We start from the raw sequence: 16,047 nt of genomic DNA, 5'->3' as shown, positions 1-16,047 counted from the left end.
ATTAGTCCATTAGATCATTTATCCATCCGTATGTTCATCCAAACATTTACTGAAACCCTCAGTGGGATCAGAAGTTGTGTCCACCTGTACAGCTCCTTGTTCGAGAAGAGACTCCCCTTTCCCTGGGAGTCTGTGCAGGATTCTCAGGGCCTGAGCCCCAGAACTTGCTCTCATTTCAGGAAGAGGTCTAAGGAGGCCTTTTACACTAGAGGTGAAGTGCAGCTCCTCTGGGTGGGGCAGTTGCTTGGTGACTTATTGGAAGCAATAGAGGAATGTTCGGGAATAGCCCATGGGAGAGGCTTTGAGGGGTCTCTGAAGCCACAGCATGGGAGTGGTCTCTTCTCCATGCACACTTGAGGCTGCTACAGCAGGAGTTCATCCCAGAGATAGCCTGGGATGCTGAGAAAGGGGAGCCTGCTCTCCACCTCCTGCAGACCCCAGGACCCCAGAGCCAGTAAGTAAGAGAACCCAGGCCCCAGAGGAAAATCCACCTAGACCAGAAGGGATGACCAGGCAGCCCATGGCTGTCCAGACTCAGACCCCCAGGCCTTGTCTCAATTTCAGCTATGTCAAAAGGTTGGATTAGAGAACAGAAGAGCACAGTGTTTTACAACCCAGACTCTGGAGTTAAACAGACCTGGGATCAAGTGCCATTCTTGTCACTTACAAGCTGCTTTGTGGCCCTTTGGAGCCTTAATTTTCTCGTCTGTATAATGGGGCATTACTCTCCTCCTCATGGAGTTGCTATAAGAAATAAATGAAACAAGGAGTGTAAAATGCTTGGTATAGTTGAATATGTAGGTGTTTAATAAATGGGAGGAGTAGTATCACTAGGCTGTGAGTCTCATGAGGGTGGGGACCCTAGAGGTGGAGAGTATAGCCGTGAGCTAGCGTGCTGAGTTCCAATCCTGGCTCCTGTCCTTATTCACTTAGGCAAGGAACTTGACTTCTCTGTCTCAGTGTCTTCATCTACAAAATGGTAACACTAACAATAACTACCTTATAGAGTCATAAAAGGTTAAGGGTTAAATGATTAGATATATAATATATTATAACAGATTGATGTATATAATATATAATTATATTATAAAATAATTATAATAATATAATATAAGGATTATATATCATGTTGCTATAAAGACACATGCACACATATGTTTATTGCGGCACTATTCACAATAGCAAAGATACTTGGAATCAACCCAAATGTCCATCAATGACAGACTGGATTAAGAAAATGTGGCACATATACACCATAGAATACTATGCAGCCATTAAAAAGGATGATTTCATGTCCTTTGTAGGGACATGGATGCAGCTGGAAACCATCATTCTCAGCAAACTATCACAAGAACAGAAAACCAAACACCGCATGTCTCACTCATAGGTGGGAATTGAACAATGAGATCACTTGAACACAGGAAGGGGAACATCATACACTGGGGGCCTATTGCGGGGTGGGGGGAGGCGGGAGGGATAGCATTAGGAGATATACCTAATGTAAATGATGAGTTCATGGGTGCAGCACACCAACATGGCACATGTATACACATGTAACAAACCTGCACGTTGCACACATGTATCCTAGAGCATAAAGTATAATAAAATATATAAAGATATAATATATTATTATAATTATATATTACATATCATAGTTATAATTATATTAATATAACCATATAATAATTATATCTTTTATATTATAATATATTTCTATTATAATATGTATAATTTATATAATTATAATATCTTTTATATTATAAGATATTTATATTATATATAAATTCTTAAGGCAGTGTCTGGCATAGTAAATGCTATGCAAATGTTCACTTTTAAAAATTATTTCATCTTCAGGGCTGAACAGTGCCTACCTAGTGGCAGGCAGTTGGTTGAATATTGGTTGAACCAATGAATGAAAGTTCTTAGAAATCATACCTCCCAACCCCTTCATTTTATAGATAAGAACTGTAAAGCCCACTGTGACTTGACCGAAGTTGGAGGCAGAAAAGCACCAGATTCCAAATCTCTGGATCACCGCCCTCCCCCAACTCCCCCTGGAGGGTACCTGGTCCTTGAGCCTTGGATGACGTTGCCAATAGAGCGTCCAGTCCTCTTTGCCCACAGACCCAGCTCTGGCCAGATCTATCCTCTCTTTTCTATAGGACAGGCTGCATGCAGGAACTGGGAGGGCCCTGAGCCAGGACTGTGGCCTTTCTGGACCCACTCTGACCTTGGGCAAGTCAGCACTCTTCCTTGAGAGTCAAGGTTGTGAGGCAGATAAGTTCTGCTCTTCTTCTAGTGCAACACCCAGCAAGCATGGATCTGGGTTCCCTATGATCTTCAGATAGCTCTATTGTTGGGAAAAACAGAAGCAGCTCTCCCCTGATGATCACTAAAGCCATGATGACCATACAAGTGCTAGACCATCTTGTGTTAAGTCCTCATCGAACCCAGACTTAATTTTGGTGTTATGAGACTAATACATCTTGTTTTGTTTGTTTGTCTTTTGAGATGGAGTCTCACTCTGTCATCCAGACTGGATGTAGTGGCACCATCTTGGCTCACTGCAACCTCCGCCTCCCGGGTTCAAGTGATTCTCCTGCCTCAGCCTCCCGAGTAGCTGGGATTACAGGCGCCCACCACCACGCCCAGGTAATTTTTGTATTTTTAGTAGAGATGGGGTTTCACCATGTTGGCCAGGCTGGTCTCGAACTCCTGGCCTCAAGTGCTGTGATTACAGGTGCCTCTGTGTATTTTAATGTAGGTTTGTACTCTTACATGCATAATCCTGTTCCATTTCTAACAGAGAGAAAGCAAGTTACTTGCTCAAGGGCACACCATAAGTTATGCAAGGATCCATCTTCCAACTCCAAGTACATTTTCTACCATGCCACACACCTCCTCAAAGGGGAATGAACGCTTTGAAAGTTAGAAAACCAAGGCCAAGAAAAAGAGACTTCCAGGAGATCATGCAACTATTTAAAAAGATAAAATAGATTCACATATTGACATGGAAGGATGTCCATTGTTGAATGAAAAAAGAGGGTTATAGAATGTGTATAATATGATTGCATTTTTAAAATATGCATATTTTTAAGAAGACTAGGAGAGTATTTAACAAACTACTAACAGTGATTATTTCTGGGGACATGAGATATTGGGAAACTTTTGCTTTGACCTTGATTCATTCCTCTGTGTTGCTTGATTTGTTTTACAAGGAGCATGCACTGCTTTTAGAATCAACAAATACAATGAAGATATATTTCTAGAGAGAACCAACACGGCCTGAGAAAATGAGATTCCCTTTGAGTGGCTTGATAGACTTTAATGCATCATTATATTTAGTTCAGTCCTATTATGGGGCCACAGGGACATCAGACTAAGGCTCAAGACAAGGAAGAGGTACTGGGTGGGGGGCCCATGCTTCTCGCTATGGTTGTGGATGTACATGTGGAAGGACAGCGACAGAGCTGGGGCCCACACAGAGCAGGTCTTACCAACAAAGTAGGAAGTGCCAGGCCCAGGCCCACAATCACAGCAGGACCCCAGGGGATGGCTTGGCATATCCCTCCCTGCCAATTTCTTCCCTTTGGGCTGAAAGGGGTAACTAACGACCAAGGCCATTGTTCAGGGAAGAGAAGACAGACTCGATTCAGAAACAGGAGCAAAGTGATGAAGTCCATGAAGTGACAGAGCCTGGGGGCCTTAAGGCCATCTTAGTGTGTTGGTGCAACCCTCTTGGGGGACAATTTGCTACTTTTTGGCTATGTTCAAATTTATCACATCACAGGTTGTACAATTTTAGCCTCCCTGATAATGACCATTTTGCGCAACAAAAAAAGTCTATGTGGAAAGAAAAAAATTATACCCTTTGGCCCAGCAATTTGATTTCTAACAATTTGTCCTACAATGAATACTCAGAACACATTTACCTATGTAAAAAACCCTGCAAATCCTGCACTTGTACCCCTGAACTTAAAATAAAAGTTGAAGAAAAAAATAAAATAAAATAAATAAATACTCAGAAAAATGCACAAAGATACATATGTCCAAGGAGGTTGATTAAAGCCAAGTAATAGCTGATGCACACCACACCTTATGCTTCAGGAGCTTTACATACATTGATTCATTTAACCCTCGCAATAACCTTAACAGGTAGTTGTTATAATCATCCCCATTTTAGAGATGAGAACACTGAAGCACAGAGAGGGTTAATCACTTGCCCAATATCCCAGAGCTGTTAGGCAGTAGAGTTGGAGTTTGAACCGAAATAGCTGGGCTTCAGGAGCTGCACTCATCATTGCTGCTACATGGTCTGTCATTGCTGGGTTTTTTTGTTTTTTGGGTTTTTTTTTAAGTTCTGAAAATCAACTAAGTGTCTACTAATAGGAAGTTGAGAAGTTTTTAAAATTATAGTCCATTTATACAGTGGAATATTCTGTGGTTGTGAAAAGGAATGAGGTCGATCTATAGGGATTAACACAAAAAGACATCCAAGATAGATTATTAAGTGAAAATTTAAAAGTGTGGAATGGCATGTATACTGTAGATATAGATAGGCATCAATATGATTGTGGCTGTCTCTGAGAAGTAAGAGGAAGTAAGGAGCAAGCAGGTGAGTTTTGCTTCTTTTCCTTTCTGTACCTATTCAATATGTTTACTATGAGCTAGTATTACTTTTGTGATTAAAAAAGTAAAATTAGGACTATCTCACACCCATTGGGATGGTTACTGTCAAAAAAAACAAACAAGTGTTGGTTAGGACATGGAAAAGTTAGAATCTTCGTACACTGTTGGTGGAAATGTGACATGGTGCAGCCACTGTGGAAAACAGTAAGGCAGTTTCTTGAAACATTAAAATATGATTACCATATGATCCAGCAATTGCACTACTGGGTACATACCCAAAAGAATTGAAAGCAGGGTCTTGAAAAGATATTTGTATACCTACACTCACAGCAGCAGCATTCACAATAGCAGAAAAGTGGAAGCCACCCAAGTTGTTCATGGACAGATGAATGCATAAACCAAGTGTGGCATATACATACAGTGGAATATTATTCAGTGTTAAAAAGGAAGGGAATTCTGACACAGGCTAACTGTATGAATGAACTTTGAGGACATTACGCTAAGTGAAATAAGCCAGTCACTAAAAGACAAACCTACATGATTCCAGTTATTTGAGGTGCTTAGTCAAATTCATAGACACAGAAAGCAGAGTGTTGGTTGCCAGGGTCTGAGGCGAGTGGAAAATGGGGGAGTTGCTGTCTACTGGCACACGGTTCCCTTCTGGCAAGATGGAAATGTTCTGGAGATGGGTTGCACAGCAGTGTGAATGTACTTAACATTACCGGACTGTACACCTAACAATGCGTAAGATAGCAAATTTATGTTATGTGTATTTTACCATTAAAAAAAAAACTACAGATTTGTTTGTTTTTGTTTTTAGGGGAGAAAATGGCATTTCTCTAACTGCTATTCCCGAAGGGCTTAATTGTACCCCCTGGGGCCCTCCTCATTTTCTCTCACCCAATCAATAAACATCATAGAAAGATCCAGAAACTGAGAGTCCAAGTTTCAGCTATAAAAACAACCATTCCCATTTGTACAGCACTTTACACTTTACCGCACTCTTCTGGTTTGGTTCTCCTTGCAATCCTGTGAGAAGAGCAGGCTGGGTTTTCTGTCATTCTGATTCTATGGATGAAAACTGAGGAGTGAGTTGTCCCATGTCAGAGGAGGGGTTCAGATCCCAGTCCTTTGGCTCCAAACTCTCTAAACCCTGGGAAGAATGGAGAAGGAAAAGTCTGGAGAAGGGAAAGGCTCTGAGAGTCCCGTGGCCCTGCGCACTGTGGACTGGAGGCCCGCTTCCTGGAAGGTAGTAATGGCTGCTGCCCGTGTTTACACAGAAAAGCAACATCCCCTCCTCCCCAAAAAGCCTTTGGGTCTTGACTGACTTACCAACTTTTATATTTGACAAGTATATTAACAATTTTAAAAGCCAACTATCATCTGCTGCCAGCATTTTAATGCCAAAAGAATAGTCCTTTTAATGGAGTAAGTTTATTTTCAGTTAAAAATTGCCATATTGTCTTATCTTTTCACATTTCATGTAGTCTGGAAAAAAGTATGGCCCCCACCATATTTGAAGCCCTCATCAATATTGATTGTGGAGTTATTCACTGTATTTGTTGCTGATGATTAAAGCAACAATATGTGTGAATGAATTTTAAGTAATTTTGGCAGGTTCAAAATTATCCCATGTGGTTGCCAAAATATGCCCCTGCCATACCCACCACCACCCCCAGCTGCCAACCCCAAAGATGGCCACAATCCTAATTCTAGAACCTATGAATCTGTTGTATCATATGGCAAATAGAAACTGCAAATGGAATTAAGGTTGCTAATCACCTGATCTTAAAATAGGGCAATTATCCTGGATTATTGGGATGAACTCAGTGTAATCACAAGGCATCTTAAGTGGAGAAGAGTCAGAATCAGAGAGATGGCATAGGAAGAAAGACTCATCTGACTATTATTGGCTTTGAAGACAGAATGTGGCCACAAGCCAAGGAATGAGGTAGCCTTTAAAAGCTGGAAAAGGCAAGCAAACAATTTTCCCCTAGAGCTTGCAGAAGAAGCATAGCCCGGCCAACACCTTGATTTTAGTCCGCTGGCATCCATTTAGGACTTCTGAGCTTCAGAACTGTAAGATAATACATGCGTCTTGGCTTAAGTCAACAAGTTCGTGGTAATTTGTTACAGCAGCCACCTGAAGCAAATGCAGATTTCACGCAGCCTGGAGAAAAGTATGGCACCCATCTGCATTTGAGGACTTGTGATCAACATCGGTTATGGGGTCATTCACAAATAATTTGTTACTGATAATGACTAAATCTATGTGTGAATGAATTTTAAGCAATTTTTGAGCGGATTCAAGATTATCCCTATCACAGTGTTACTTTCCAAATTGCTTCCCTGAGTGAAAAAGACGGGGTTATAACCGGGGCTGAAAATCATGCAGAAATCATGAAGGCATTTTTTTTTCTTTTGGATTGAGCATTTACTTTGTGCTCAAGACTGTCCTCAGTGCTTTATCTACATGATCACATTTACCCACCCACCCCCTAAAACCTGGAAGGTAAGTACTATTCACATCACTCATTTACTTGCCCAAGATAATGCAAAGCTAGTGATCGAGCTGGGATTCGAACCTGTCATCAATGAGGAGAGTGGGTTGGGCAACCTCATGCCACTGGATAGGTGTGTTGTCATAGCTAGAGAAGGTTGAGAACCCTAACCTAGCACAGGAAGCCACACTGCTGCAGATATCAGGGCTGCCTGCACCAGCTGGGCCACACAGCGCATCTGCCACTATCATCAAGTGGTGGCACTCTTTTCCCAATTTATAAAAACAAAACTTTTTAAATAATAATAATTTCAATGGAGAAGCATTCAAGTTAGCTTCTTCTCTGATACATTTTTCTTAAACTTTTGTTACTTGGTTGCCATTGTTTGAGTGTCTAAGTGCCAAGCGCTAGAGGGACTAAAACATATCATTGTTTGTCATTAAGTCCTCACTCCAGTATTTTCCGTCCCTTTGACAGATGAGGAAATGGAGGTTCAGAGATGTGAAGTAACTACTGCAGAGTTAAATAACCAACAAATAGCAGGAGACTCCAGGGCTCGACAGCCACTTGTAGCCCTAAATTATCTATTTAATCCTTCAAACTTAAAAAGTTAATGCTTCATGGTTTTCTGCAAAAATCCCAGTAACTTCCAGGTGTTCGACCTGAAGATTCCCGGTTTGGCATTTGCTCTTTCGATCGTGTGCTGTCCTCATACGCAGTTTATTTATTAGGCCTGAGACATTGCAACTTAGCTCCAAGTTGCCTTGAGGCTATTTTCTTGAGACTTTGGAGGTTTCAAGCAAATCAGGGATTGGCTAACAAAACATTCTAAAACAGGTGAGTCATGGTTAAGTTTTACCCATAAGAGGAAGCCAAGTGCAAAGTCTGAGGGGATTCAAAGGGCTCTGCCTTTCTCTCCTTCCTCGCCCTGAAACCTGGCTGCGCTCCCCAGACTCCTTCACAGTGGCAAAGTCATGGCTGTTTCAGCACATTAATGGGATGACTCTGGGAGTGATAAAGGCCATAGAATGGAGCCGCTGAGAGAAGCTTTTGTGTCTCCAAGACTCCAACCCCTTTGATGAAACAGATGTTTGGGCCAGGCCCTCCTTTACAAGGAAAGTTAAACCTCATTAAACAGCAGGAAAACTTCCTCGGTGGCCATGAACAGCCCACACACTGGTCTTCCCTAGCAGCAGACGGGCTGGGGAAGAGGTGGTCTCCTGTCATCGAGCCCTGTGTCCCCCGCTCAGAGACTCCAGAGCTGGTGTCTATGACACGTGGTCACCTTGGAGGCTTTGATTTATGGTTGACTTTGGGAAAGACCAGCCTCTGACCTTGGCAGCCTGTCGCCTCACCATCTTTTCTGTAGGTTGGGAGAATTTTCCATCAAGATGGATGTGCATCCCAAGTCTGGCCCCATGAAGGAGCTTCCCAGAGACTTTCTGGTTCAAATGTAGCAGGAAAGCTTGAAATGAAACCCTTTCCTGATTTACCAGTGTCCCTGGAGCACTCTACAGGCAAATGTGGGAAAACCCAGGAGTTGAAGCTAAACATTTGAGAGTGCTGTATGTATCATCCACAGGCCCATGAAGCCTTCCTAGGTTTACTCTGAAGCATCAACTGCCCCAACTGCCCGGTCAGGCTGCTCAGGGAAAAAAAAAAAAGTACATGGGAGTTCCCCAAGGATGGTTTTTCTCAAAATCTGCCAAGTAGTCCATTCAGTTTAGGGTGTGCATCTGTGTAGGGTCAATTATTTCAGCAAAATTGTGGATTTAGCATTATCTTCTTTGAACCAGAAACATCTGTATAGGACATATAAGCCAACAGGCAGTTAGAAACGGCCAAACAGGTGGGTGTAAAGAAGAAAAAAAAAATGTGTGAGCTATGTTTAATTGAATGCCAAAAGCAGCTAATACATATTGAGCACTTACCATGGGCCACACGCTGTGCTAAGCACATCATATGTATCCCACTCAATTCTTGCAGTGACCCTCTGAGGTTGATACTCTTATTATCGTTATTTTGTAGGAGAGGAAACAGACACAGAGAGGTTAAGTAAGTTGGCCAAGGTTGCATAGCTATTAAGTGCCAAGCTGAGATTTGAACCCAGGCAATCTGGCTCCAAAGTCCATATGCTAACTACTATGATCATCTTTAAAATCTGCCTAAAAGTAGATGGACGAGAGAGTTGCCCCTTTAGGACAAGTTAATCCTCGGTGTTCAAATATGTGCATGTGTGTGTGTGCAAGACACATGACTGCACACACTGTGAACTGAAACGTTTGTAGCTCCCAGAACCCCACTGTTCCCATCTCATGAGTGCAGACAGAGCTCTTCCCTCCCCAGGCATTTTGGCAGGCCAGAGGCTCGCTTAAGCCAGAGGCCTTGGCCGGCCAGGCTACCGGGAGGTGGCGCTGTGTCACTTTCCTACTCCGGAGCTTTTGTTTTCTGCGGGCTGCAGGCTGGAGGTGGGGAGGCCAATTTGAGCAGAGCCTGTCGCCAATTTCCCTGATTTGAAATCTCACTCTCTTCTGTCACTTCCTTCAAATGAACTGGGAGATGTTCATCAGATGACAGTCCTGAAAACGAGCCAAAGCTGCTCTCTTAATCCCATCTCAGGATGGATTTGAAAAGGGTGTTTCCAAACAAGGAGCAGATTTCATGTGTCAGAGTTACACTCATGCTGACCTTTTGGTTTTCAAAAGGAGAGAAGAAAAACACACCCAAACTCTCAACCACCTTGTAAGGACTCGGGTGATCATCAGGCCATGGGCTGAGGCCCTGTCTACAAGGAGGTACACAAATGCCCATTCCCCGGGAAATCCCAGGGTTAGCTGGAGGAACTCCCGTGCATCACATCTCTGCAGGCCTCTGTGGACTTGCTGGTCCAAGGTGGCCCACCTCCTGCCGCCCTTCAGGAGGCTTCTCTCTAAGGACCCAAATGCTCAAGGGCTCATGGCACTGTTGACATTTTGACATTTGCACATCAAATGAGCTGTACACTGACTTATCAAAGGAAGAATCACCCAGCACGGTGAGGCTTAGGCCTGGAAGGGAACCTCAAAGAACTTGTCTGTCTCCCAGTTTTCTAGATAAGAAAATTAAAGCCCAGAGAGAGGAAGTAAATCTCAACCTGGTAAATGGAAGAGCTGCAAGTGGCTCTCAGAATGCCCTGGCTGGGACAGCTGCCACCACCTTAGGATAGAGTTTTAACCCTGAGGCACAGGAGGAGGAATGGAGCTTTGGAGTCAGACAGGCCTGGTTTGAATCTCAGTGCTTTAAGCATATCTGCATGACCCTGGGAAAATCACTAAATATTTCTGAGCCTCAGTTTCATCTGGAAAATGGGACACTGTGCAATCTGATCATGCGATTGTGATGAAGAGTAAATAAAATAACATACACGTAGATTTCCAACATATGTTGCTTCATCCATGTTTTGTTGTTGTTGTTGTTGTTGTTGTTTGTTTGTTTTTAGTGTTATTTTTACCCCAATTGGAGAAGCTGGTTTCAGATTGGGGCTGACCCACTGGTAGGCACACAGGCACCCTAAGAATCTAACTGTGCTTTGTAACTATCCTGTCCTCAGACCATCAAGCTACCTTGATCTTGACTTGCAAATGTGGAGGACTGTCTTTTCTGTCTTTTGGGATCTGGAAACAAAGCCAGCCTTAGGCACAAGGTTTTAGGAAATCCGGGAAGCCTTCCCATTCCTAAACCTTTCTCTTATCTTTCTAATGCCCATCCCTTGGCAAACATGTGTGTCCTCAATGCACTGAGTAAATGCTCTAATCTGGGCACATATCTTTCTTTTTTAAACAATCAAATACCTCCATGAGTGTGATGGTGATACCAACACCTTAGCATGAATTTTTTCAATTAGATTGCTTACTTGCTAATATCTGCATTAAGGAGATAGAAACTTTTATGATGATGAGAGAATGGCTGAAAAATAACAGAAGTAATTTTTAAGCTGAGCCAAGGCGGTACCCCAAGAAGAAGTTTGAGTAGCAGGAAAACAGTGTGGATGGAGAAAGAGCACTGCAGGGAAATTCAGGGATCCAGAAATAATGGCAGGAGGGCTTCAAAGTTAACCTCATCAACCTGGAAAGTTTAGTGCAGTTGGTGTCTATGTGGGTGAGGTGACTCAGGACTACTGAAATGCCCCAAGTCACCACTGTCCCCATATACACAGCATATGTAAGGGCCTGTGGAAACATCCTGCGCTTGGGTCTGACTTAGAGGCTTCCTACAAAGCCATGAATTTAAATTCTTCCTGACTCAGATAAGGCATGTTCCTGATGGCTGACTTGGAAGAAGACCTTCATTCAAGCCTATCATTTCACTCTATGCCAGGCTAGCGAGGTGGTGACTAAGACCCTCAAGAGAATCCCAGGCCGTGAGGGTATCCCGGATCTCAAGAGGATCCCAAGCCAAGAGGATCCAGTTTCCATGAGAGTACAGTGACATGTAGGTGACCTCTCCTCCATAAGAATGGAGTACATGTCACTGTACTCTCATGGAAACGTCTTCCCACAGCCTGAGAGGCCCTGTCTGCCCCACGCTCACCTCCCAGCCCTTTCTGCAGCTCTGGCCCAGCCAGGCTGGGCTCTTTCTGCCTGATGTTGGGAACTGCTGCACCAGCCGCTGCCTCTGCCGGGTACACTCCTCCCATGGCCTTCAAAGGGTGGGCTCCTTTTCATCATCTAGGTCTCAGCTCAAAGGTCACCTCCTCAGAGAAGTCTGCCCTGCCCCACAAACCCAACCCTGCCCCGCCCACCCTTCACTCCCTCTCTATAGTGTCGCTGGTCACTAACCGTAAGCTTCATGAGGGCAGGAGCTGTTCTGTCTCCACAGCTGCATTCCAGCACATGATGAGAAGACACTCAGGAGGCTGGCAATAAAGACTGCTTTCTGAATGAACAGATTCCTCTCTCGCTTCACTCTCCCTCATCTGTTCTCTCTCCTACTTTAGTGAGGTGGTTGTTGTTGCTGTTGTTGTTGTTGTTGCTCTTGCCTAAACCATGCTCAGATTTCCAAGTGCCAAATAATGTTGTTTTCCCTCAAGCCAGATACTCTTTCCAGCTGCTATATCTTTTTCTTTCCTTCACATCTAAACTCCTTTGAAGGGTCACCCTCACTGCTCCAGCTCCATCATGCCTCTTGCTCACACTTCAGAGGCTCTTGATGGGGCTTCTGCCTTCACCCCTTGGCTGATAAGATTCTCATGAGCAGGGTGTCTCCAGTAGCCACACAGGTTATACACTACACAACTCCAGAGTTCACCATCCCACAGACGAGGGTGTAGATGACTCCCCCTGGGGGTGTGCAGTGTGCACAGCCATGCCTGGCCACCTTGCTCAGGAACTATCTTAATCACCAACCATCTCCCTTCCTCAGGCTTGAGCCTCCTTGATCTTCTGGCAACACAACATTGTTGATCCTCTCTTCTCTGACCTGATGAAGTGCTACATTCTCCTGGTTTCTGCTCTACTCCTCTAAGGTTTCCCTCCAGCCTCCTTTCCAAATTCTTCTTGCTACTCCCTCTTGCTAACTGGGTGTTCTCTCAGACTCTCACCTCAGATCCACACAGCCTGCCTCAGAAATCTCCACCTCAACTCCCATGGTGTCAACTCCCATGGTGTCAACAAATGACCTGCCTCTCCCCTTGTATTAGTCAATTCTCACACTGCTATAAAGAATACTACCTGAGACTGGGTAATTGTATAGGAAAGAAGTTTAATTGATCCACTGTTCTGCATGGCTGGGGAGGCCTCAGAAAATTTGCAGTCATGGCAGAAGCAGGCACCTTCTTCACAAGACAGCAGGAGACAGAAGCATGAAGGAGGAATTTCCAAACACTTATAAAGCCATCAGCTCTTGTGAGAACACACTGACTCTCATGGGAACAGCATGGGGGAAATCACCCCCATGGTCCAATCACTTTCCTTCCTCAACACATGGGGATCACAGGTCCCTCCCTTGACACATGGGGATTACAATTCGAGATGAGATTTGGGTCGGGACACAGTGCCAAATCATATCACCCCTCCTCACACACTGGCTGGACATCTCCACTTGACATGAGGGAGACCTCAAAAGCCAACTCTACCCGACGCCCATCCTTCCCAGGGTCTTGCTCTGTCTGGACCAGTATGGGGGCCATAGTAGTAGGAATGTAGCAAGATGTGGCACTGGGGATGACGCTGGCATCCTGTACCTGGTAGAATCCTTCCACAGCACCCGCTTCCCCATAACTGTCACCCAGGCCCACCTCATGCATAAATAGTTCCTCACACTAAACATTGGACTGGTGAAACGGAAAGGAAAAACCCCCAGCTGAAACCATCTCTGCTCTGAGAGACAGCCTGATTCCAGGGACTTCTCGGGTCACTGACACTGTTCACTGAGGAGGGAATCTGCCCACAGAGATATTGGAGGGAGCCAGCTCTGACAGGTACAGAATAAAGAGTTGGCAGGGACAGTGAGCATTTCAGAGAGAAGGGGAGAACCCTGACAGCCGCCTGACCTGGGAGTCGGAGCCTTCTATTTACACTTGACTTCCATTGCAGATGCATGAGGAGAATGAGTACAAGAGAAGAAAAGGGAAGGAAAAAGAGGGAGCAGATGCTTGCCCAGGCACCCACCTGTCAAGCTGCGGAGAAATAATGCTAGAGTTGGGAATTGGGTCTGGGCCTTGCTGCCTCTGTCCTGGTTGAGGGCTGCCCAAGTCTAACAGACACATGTGATCCTTAAGCTGTGGCTCACTGGCCTCACCTGGGAGTAGGCAAATTGCTCCCCAGAGACCATTTCAGTTGCCTCTGAAGCCCTTCCCATTTTCGTGCCCCTCATAATTAATAGAGGTCAAACCCCAAGGCTACTGTACCTTTTCTATATTTTTGTTTTTGAGTCTGTGGAAGACAGAAAGGAAGCCAGGGCTACCCTTCTTTGCCTTTATGTTTAAGGACCTATCTGGTTTTTATTGGACCCTTTCCAGAGATGGTACTACTTCCCAGGACAGCTGGTGTTTTCTATCAGAGTCCTTTCTGGACTCTGGAAATTCAACTCTTGCTGTACTGGGGTAATGTCCCACATGCCTGGGACATTCAGTCCTGAGAGAGCTGCACTGTCTACAGTAGCTGGACACACTGCTCAGTGACCAACTCAAACACAGAAATTTCAGTGAAAGGAAGTAGGTCTTATTGGAGTATAACCATGCTTCATTTGGTTAAGAGGCACAGCCAGGTACTTAACCACAGTGCTATTCAAAGTTGGGCCTATGCACTGTGCCATAGATGGTTTGCTACTGCACCATAACACGGCAAATAGTTACAAAATATGAAGGTGAGCAACTAGAGACCTTTTTTAAAATATGAGACACACATTTAATATTTTCATGAATTGCTAAACAGTTTTCTATGGTACCATTTGGAATAATTTTACAAGCCCACTAGTGATGTATGAAAGTTTCTATTGCTGTACATCCTAATTAGCATTTAGGCATTTTTTAGTCATTTAAAAATAATTTCCACAAGTTATTGGGGTACAGGTGGTATTTGGTTACTTGGGTAAGTTCTTTGGTGGTGATTTGTGAGATTTTGGTGCACCCATCACCTGAGCAGTATACACTGAACCATATTTGTAGTCTTTTATCCCTTGCCCCTCTCTCACTCTTCCCAAGTCCTTGAAGTCCATTGTGTCCTCATAGCTTAGCTCCCACATATCAGTGAGAACATATGATATTTGTTTTTCCATTCCTGAGTTACTTCACTTAAAATAATGTCTCCAATTTCATCCAGGTCACTGCAAATGCTGTTAATTCATTCCTTTTTATGGCTGAGCAGTATTCCATTGTATATATATACCATAGTTTCTTTATCTACTTGTTGATTGATGGGCATTTGGGTTGGTTCCACAATTTTGCAATTATGAATTGTGCTGCTATAGACATTCATGTGCAAGTATCTTTTTCGAATAATGACTTCTTTTCCTCTGGGTAGATATCCAGTAGTGGGATTACTGGATCAAATGGTAGTTCTACTTTTAGTTCTTTAAGGAAGCTCCACGCTGTTTTTCTCAGTGGCTATACTAGTTTATATTCCCACCAGCAGTGTAGAAATGTTCCCTAATTACCACATCCATGCCAACATCCACTGTTTTCTGTATTTTTTGATTATAGCCATTTTAGGAGTAAGGTGGTATCGCATTATGGTTTTGATTTGCATTTCCCTGATCATTAGTGATGTTGAGCATTTTTTCATATGTTTGTTGGCCATTTGTATATCTTCTTTTGAGAATTTTCTATTAATGTCCTTGGCCCACTTTTTGATGGAATTGTTTGTTTGTTTGTTTGTTTGTTTTCTTACTGATTTGTTTGAGTTTGTTGTAGATTCTAGATATTAGTCCTTTGTCAGATGTATAGATTGTGAAGATTTTCTCCTACTCTGTGGGTCGTCTGTTAACTCTGCTGACCGTTCCTTTTGCCGTGCAAAAGCTCTTTAGTTTAGTTAGGTCGCAGTTATTTATCTTTGTTTTTACTGTATTTGCTTTTGGGTTCTTGTCATGAAATCTTTGCCTAAGCCAATGTCTAAAAGGGTTTTTCTAATGTTATCTTCTAGAATTTTTATAGTATTGGGTCTTAGGTTTAAGTCCTTAATCCATCTTGAGTTGATTTTTGTATAAGGTGAATGGCGAGAATCCAGTTTCATTCTCCTACATGTGGCTAACCAATTGTCCCAGCACCATTTGTTGAAAAGGGTGACTTTTCCCCACTCTGTGTTTTTGTTTGCTTTGTTGAAGATCAGCTGGCTGTAAGTATTTGTGTTTATTTCCGGGTTCTCTATTCTGTTTCATTTGTCTATGTGCCTATTTTTATACCAGTACCACACTGTTTTGGTGACCATGGCCTTATAGTACA

General features: G+C 43.5%; 1 long non-coding RNA gene across 1 annotated transcript in view; it reads right to left on the bottom strand.

The window, feature by feature from the left end:
- The window catches only part of LOC103877571, a 70,206-nt gene extending 58,333 nt beyond the window's left edge, over positions 1 to 11,873 (bottom strand). The window contains exon 1 of the long non-coding RNA XR_001894852.3: positions 5,627 to 11,873. This is a non-coding gene — a long non-coding RNA (uncharacterized LOC103877571). The remainder of the gene's footprint in view (positions 1 to 5,626) is intronic.
- Positions 11,874 to 16,047: the final 4,174 nt, after the last annotated feature.

This window comes from Papio anubis, chromosome 12, assembly GCF_008728515.1.
Source record: "Papio anubis isolate 15944 chromosome 12, Panubis1.0, whole genome shotgun sequence".
NCBI lineage: Eukaryota > Metazoa > Chordata > Mammalia > Primates > Cercopithecidae > Papio > Papio anubis.
This window is presented reverse-complemented; position numbering and strand designations above follow the sequence as displayed.